A 7109-nucleotide genomic window follows, 5' to 3' on the forward strand; every position below is an offset into this window, starting at 1 on the left:
TAGCAGGTTATCATATGCTTATAGGTCTTCCAAAATGTACAAGAGAAATTGATAATGAAATACCACTGATGACAGATATTTATATCAAATTCACATAACTATTCCTAATTATAAATATAGATATACATTCCAGGATTATCTACAAGTATGTACTCCTATTAATATGTATTGCAGTTACATATGCACATTGAAAGGAGATATGCCCTTTCACCTTTTATGCACTACTCAGAAATATTAGAGTATCACCAGCTGCCATAAAGGTCATAGTGAATTTTGGGTGCTAATTGTAGCTGACTAATGCATATCACTTAACTCCAAAATAAGGATGCTGCTTTCAATCCTCAAATAAATCTTTTTGCCACTTAAATGGAAACTAAAATAGATTTATTAATTAAGAGACCATGTGTGTATGTACTTCTCTATTTGAGCAAAATGTGATTGGTACATGTAGTATAAGAAACATGATAGAGAAATACGTTAGTTACAACCCCAATTCAGGTTTGACCTCTAGCACCCAGCCTACCACCCAGTTCCAATGGACTCTATTAAAAGAGTACAGAGGTGTGCATGCATGCTTCGGGGTTGAATTTGGATCATGATGTGGCACATGGGGAAAGGCATGGACTAGAAGGCAAGAAATATTACTCTTCGAACAAATGGTGTTGAGGATAAAGTTAATGCTAACATACATAATCTTGTCCAAGGGCCAGTTTATGTATTTATATTTTAGTGCATCTAATAAGATGATACTTAAATTCTAATTGTGTCATTTTGGACCTGGTTAGATAGCAGTTCTTAACTGATTGTGTACATTTAAAAAGGATATGATAGGTAAATCAATGTCTTATGGAAAATAAAACCTTTTCCTATTGTTAAAAACTTACCGTAACACAGCTCAGGAAGTTACACCTATCCTGCGCTATCTCCCCTGGTGGCTGCTTTCGTGTCTTGGTGACATGGCTCCTGCATTTTCCTTGCAAATGAATTTCTTAAATCTCTCCATTTCTAAAAGCCTTCTTTCAAGGTTGGAAACAAGTTTAAAGAAAGGTACCATCCAATTCTGACTCATGGCAAACCACTCTGTGTCAGCAGAGGATGGTGTTCCAGAGGATTTTCAATTGATGGGTTTCGGAGGTAGATCACCAGGTCTTAACCAGAGGTGGATTCCAATCTCTCACCTTTTGAGGAGCATCCAAGTGTGTAAGCCATTTACATACAGTGTAAACACTATCTTCCAAGAAGCCCTCTCCTTTCTATCCCCCAATGTGAATTTATTCTTTTCCTGTCATCTTTCAACACTTTCCTGTACCAGCTAGTCAACAGTTATTTCATCCGGCCTCAAGCTGAGTTAGTTGGTTCTACTTCAGTCCTTCTGACTAGACTATAAGCTACTTAAAGAAGACAAGATGTGGTTTTTTTAATCTAAGTAGCCTATGAAGTGCCTAGTACACTGAATACTGCAAATGTTCATTTAATCCAATACACTTTTATTATGAATCTACCGTGTGCAAGATAATATGCTAACATGCCACAGAAAGTCCATTAGCATTCATTTCTACACATGCACACTTACTCTCCCCTGACCCGTGTTTAATAAGATAGGCATTTATAAAACTTCTCCACCAACTGGGCTCTGGTTAGATTTTGCCAGCTGGAGCTCACATGAGATTAGAAGGCAGAAAGTGGAGGTCATATTGTTGGTTTGTTTCTGGAAGCTACAAAGCTGAGGTGTGGCTCTCTAGCTCTTACCAACCAATTGAACTGTTAACTTTGGTTACATAACCTTCCTTATATGTTCCTCCAGCCTCTAACACGTTTAAACGATTTCTCTGTATTAAATCCTGCTGTATTGAAATTTTTAATTACCTACACACTTTATTGAACCCTAACTAGTATAGCTGGATAGTGGAGATGCAAAATTTCACAAAGTAGAGTTGAGATGATGAACTTAGTACACTCAGTACACACTTAAACCTTTGTTGCCCACATATTTTACCTGTAACACATTTGCCTCCTTTGTCGTCCCCCCTTCCCTCCCTCTTCTTTCAGCTAGTAGACCATTAAAACTATAAAAGCCTGCTAGAGCCACAAAAGCCTGCTAGAGATTTGGCATTTGGTCAGAATTTGTGCACCACTAAAGTAGAGAGGAGCCCGGGTTCCACAGTGGTTATACCTTCAGTTTCGACCCACAGGATCAGCAGCTTGCTATTGCCAGCTGCTCTTCAGAAGGAAGTCAGGGCTTTCTGCTCCCACTATGAGTTAGTCTTGGAAACTCACAGGGGCAGTTCTACCTTGTTGGGTCGTTTGTTTGTCCTTGCTAGGTGCTGGCAAGTTCCTTCCAACTCATAGCGACCTTACTTAAAACCGAAGAAAACACTGTCCAGAACTAGGCCATCCTGGAAAATTGTTCTTTTTGAGCCCATTGTTGCAGCCACTGTGTGAATCCGTCTTGTTGAAGGTCTTCCTCTATTTTGCTGATCTTCTGCTTTGACAAGAATGACGCCTTAAAAAAAAAAGAATGACATCTTTTTCTAGGATCTGGTCACTCCTGATAACATGGTCAAAATATGTATGATCAATTTTCACCATTCTCGCTTCTGTGGAGCATTCTTGCTGTACTTATTCCAAGATAGATATGTTAGTTCTTCAGGTGGTTCATAGTATTTTCCAACAGTCTTCACCAACACCATAATTCTAATCCTCCAATTTTAGGACTTAATGGTTCTAAGCAAATCCTTTTTTCCCGAACATAATACAGAGAAAATAAAAAGAGTGGGTAAATTTGGAAAAATCTCACTAATGATTCCTAATTTGAAGGAAAGCAACCCATTTATTTTTCAATTACAAAAATTAAAAGTAGAAAGTGAAAGCACACAAAATGAAAAGTTGCTTTAATTCATATTATCAATTGATCAAGTTTGAACCATGGTGACCTCATGTGCGTCACAAAACAGTTGTGCTGCACAGGATCTTCACTAGCTGGTTTCTCAGAAGGAGATCTCCAGGTTTTTCTTGAGAGTATGGCGTGGATGCAAATCCCAAATCTTTCAGTTAATAAATAATAGAGAGCAAATCCAAGTCAGTATTCACGACCTACCTGAACCTACCCTGCAAGCAACAAAAACACAGAGAAAACAAACTGCTTTGTTTCTTAAGTGGTGAGCATAAGATGTTAATTGTATTACTTTCCAAAGCCATCAATGTCCCATAATTTTAATGATGCAATTAGATAAGAGCACAAACCACAAATAGTTTTCCTTCAAACCAAAGCTGTAGAAAAAAGATGACTATACAACACACACATTGTCATCAAGTTGATTTCTACATCATAAACTCACTGCTCTCAACTTGATTCTGACTCATAGCAACCCTATAGGACAGAGTAGAAGTGTCCCATGAGCTACTGAGACTGTAGTTTGTGTTTCTTCTTAATCATTTTATTGGGTGCTCTTATAACTCATCACAATCCTTACATCCATCCACTGTGTCAAGCACATTTGTATATTTGTTGCCATCATCATTCTTAAAACATTTTCTATTTGAGCCCTTAGTATCAGCTCCTTTTTTTCCCTCCCTCACCTGCCCTCCTGAACCCTTGATAATTTATAAATTATTATTTTTTCATGTCCTACACTGTCTGATGTCTCCCTTCACTTTTCTGTTGTCCATTCCCCAGGGAGGAGGTCATAGGTAGATCATTGTGATCGGTTCCCCTTTCCTCCCCAACCTTCCCCTTACTCTCCTGTTATCGCTACTCTCAATATTGGTCCTGAGGGGGGTTTATCTGTCCTGGATTCCTTGTGTTTCCCTTCGGTAAGAGGATGTCCAGTTACCTCCAGATGGGCTTTGGGTATCCATTCTGCACTCCCCCTCATTCACAATGATATGATTTTTTGTTCTTTGATGCCTGATACCCGATCCTATTGAAACCTCGTGATCACACAGGCTGGTGTGCTTCTTCCATGCGGGCTTTGTTGCTTCTCAGCTAGACGGCTACTTGTTTATCTTTAAGCCTGTAAGGCTCCGAATGCTATATCTTTTGATAGCTGGGCTCCATCAGTTTTCTTCACCACATTTGCTTATGTACCCACTTTGTCTTCAGCGATTATGTCAGGAAGGTGAGCATCACCAGTTTAATAGAACAAAGTGTTCTTGCATTGAGGGAGTGCTTAAGTGGAGCCCAATGTCCCATCTGCTAACTTAATATTGAATCTATAAATATATGCACATAGATCTATTTCCCATCATATATATATACTTACATATGTACATGCCTGTACTTAGACCTCTGTAAATGCCCTTTGCCTCCTAGTACTTTCCTCCATTTCTTTTTACTTTCCTCTTGTCCCACTATCATGTTCAGCCTTCATTGGGTTTCAGTAATTCCTCTCGGTTGCATTGCTCTTGATCAAGTCCTACCAGGCTTCCTACACCCTCCTCACCATGGACCGTGGATCATCTGTTGTTCCTTTGTCCCTGGGTTTGGTAACACCCACTTCCTTTCCCCTGCCTCCCCTTTTCCCATGTCTCCCTGGAACAGTTGGTTCCTGTTGTTTTCTCCTCCAGATTGTTTATCCTACGTATCTTATCTAGATAGCCTGCAGAAATAATAATATGCACAAAAAACAAGTCAGAGGGAAACAAAACAACAAAAGAAAACAGAACAAATAACAACCAAAAAGATGACCAAAAAAAGAAAAAGCCTGTAAATAATTAAAGGTTGTTTGTTGGGTATGATGGGGTGCCACGCCCTGCCCCACATCCTATTTTTGGTATTCCTTGGGGACTTTGTTGTTCTGTCCCTCGTGCTGTTCTGTTGCACACCCCTAAGTGGTTTGCCTCAGTGTCGTAGGGTCAGACAGGGTGCAATTCCTGCACTGTGTCTCCAGTTTTGTCCCCCATAGCACTATGGGTCATAGAGGGACTTCATGTCTTGGAGTGGGACCTGCCCGATGGCCCTCTCTGTGCTTTGGCTGCTCTGAGCGGGAATATCATCCTCAGGGGTTGGTGGGCCAGGATGTGTTGTTCCACTCTCTCTTCCTCCCCATTCATTTGCTCCTGTGTACTCTAATGAGACTGTAAGTTTTATGGGAGTAAAAAACTTCATCTTTCTCCAACGGAGCAGCTGATGCTTTCAAACTGCTGACCCTGTGGTTAGCAGCCCATTGCCTAACCCAAAGAACCACCAGGGCTTTTTAATGACCATATAAAGTGAGAAGGAATTAAATGAGGGGTGAGTAAGTTAAAAAGAAATACCATAACACTTACAGAAACAGACATAGGAAAAATGAAGTATGTAATATACACATAAAGGCATTCTGAAAAGAGACATACTCCTGAAAATCAGAAGACATTTTCAACAATAAATTCCTTATATTTGATAACAAGATGGTTTAAAAATAGTTGAGATGAAAATATGAATGCTATCAAAACTAAGAAACTAGAAATATTTAGAATAAAATACACAATAAAAAGCCCTTATTGGGGGGAGCGGGGGAGGGCGGGGAATGAGAAGCTGATACCAAGGGATCAAGTGGAAGGCAAATGTTTTGAGAATGATGATGGCAACAAATGTGCTGGACACAATGGATGTATGTATGGATTGTGATAAGAGCCACCAATAAAATTATTTTTAAAAACCCTTATTATTCATTAAGAACAAAGACTTTTTAAATGCTAAACATTGGGGGAAACTTACAGATAAATCAGTTTTATAGCAAACAAATACACACCTAATAGGCTCTCAATAAATATTTTAATAAAGAAGAGAATATGAGCTGAAGTTCTATACTGTGCAAAATAAAGAACCTGCTCTTTACATTATATAGGAAATGCTGACTTTCTTTATTGTGTATGGAGTGGATAGGATTGATAGGAAGGGCAGCTAAAATTAACATGATAAAAGATGTATTTTAAGAAGAGAACTCTGGCAGGTGAAGCAGCTAAAGCATGATTAGAAGAGGGTTGGAAGACCAGAAAGCTGACGGCTGAATTTAATGGAATTGTGTAACTTTAGTAAGAGCTCCTGACTTACTTTGCCTTTCTCAGTAGTCTCCCCTCTTTGCCCAGACATGGACCAACCTGAGATAGTTTCACTTTATTTATAATCTACTGATAAATAGTTAAATGTTGTTGAAAAGTTTTACAATGGAAAATAATTCTTTGTATTTCCAAGGCTTATTAGAGAGCTGAAAAAGCCCACAAGTCTTCTTCTCCGAGAAAACACCAAATGGCAGATGACACCAGCGCAGCGGGAAGGCCCGGAGGCCCCGGGGGCCCGGGAGCCGGAGCTTGAGGCGGCTTCCGCGGAGGTTTCGGCAGCGGCTTGCGAGGACGTGGTCGCGGCCGCCGGGTCGGGGCCGTGGACCAGACCGCGGAGCTCGCGGGGAAAGCCTAAGACAAGGAGTGGCTCCCTGTCACCAAGCTGGGTCGTCTGGTCAAGGGCATGAAGATCAAGTCCCTGGAGGAGATCTCTCTGTTCTCTCTGCCCCTCAAGGAGTCTGAGATCATTGACTACCCCCTGGGGATGGCTCTCAAGGACGAGGTCCTGAAGATCCTGCCTGTGCAGAAGCAGACCCGCGCCGGCCAGCGCACCAGGTTCAAGGCCTTCGTTGCCATCGGGGACTACAATGGCCACGTTGGCCTGGTTGTCAAGTGCTCCAAGGAAGTCGCCACCGCCATCCGAGGGGCCATCATCCTGGCCAAGCTGTCCATTGTCTCCGTGCGGCGAGGCTACTGGGACAAAGAGATCGGCAAGCCCCACATGGTCCCCTGAAAGGTGACCTGCCGCTGTGGGTCTGTGCTGGTGCGACTCATCCCTGCCCCCAGGGGCACTGGCATCGTCTCAGCCCCTGTGCCCAAGAAACTGCTGATGATGGCAGGGATTGATGAGTGCTACACATCGGTCAAGGGCTGCACAGCCACCCTGGGCAACTTTGCCAAAGCCACCTTTGATGCCATCCCCAAGACCTACAGCTCTCACCAAGTCTCCCTACCAGGAATTCACTGACCATCTTGTGAAGACCCACACCAGCCTCCCTGCAGAGGACCCAGGCTCCAGCTGTGGCTACCACATAGTCAATTTTATACAAAATGTAATAAAGTGAATT

At 41.7% G+C, this 7109-nt stretch overlaps 1 pseudogene; it reads left to right on the forward strand.

Annotated features, from left to right (window-relative positions):
- The first annotated feature begins 6229 nt into the window (after window positions 1-6229).
- Window positions 6230-7109, forward strand: LOC142424445 (small ribosomal subunit protein uS5 pseudogene; annotated as a pseudogene).

Source organism: Tenrec ecaudatus, chromosome 13 (genome assembly GCF_050624435.1).
Source record: "Tenrec ecaudatus isolate mTenEca1 chromosome 13, mTenEca1.hap1, whole genome shotgun sequence".
NCBI lineage: Eukaryota > Metazoa > Chordata > Mammalia > Afrosoricida > Tenrecidae > Tenrec > Tenrec ecaudatus.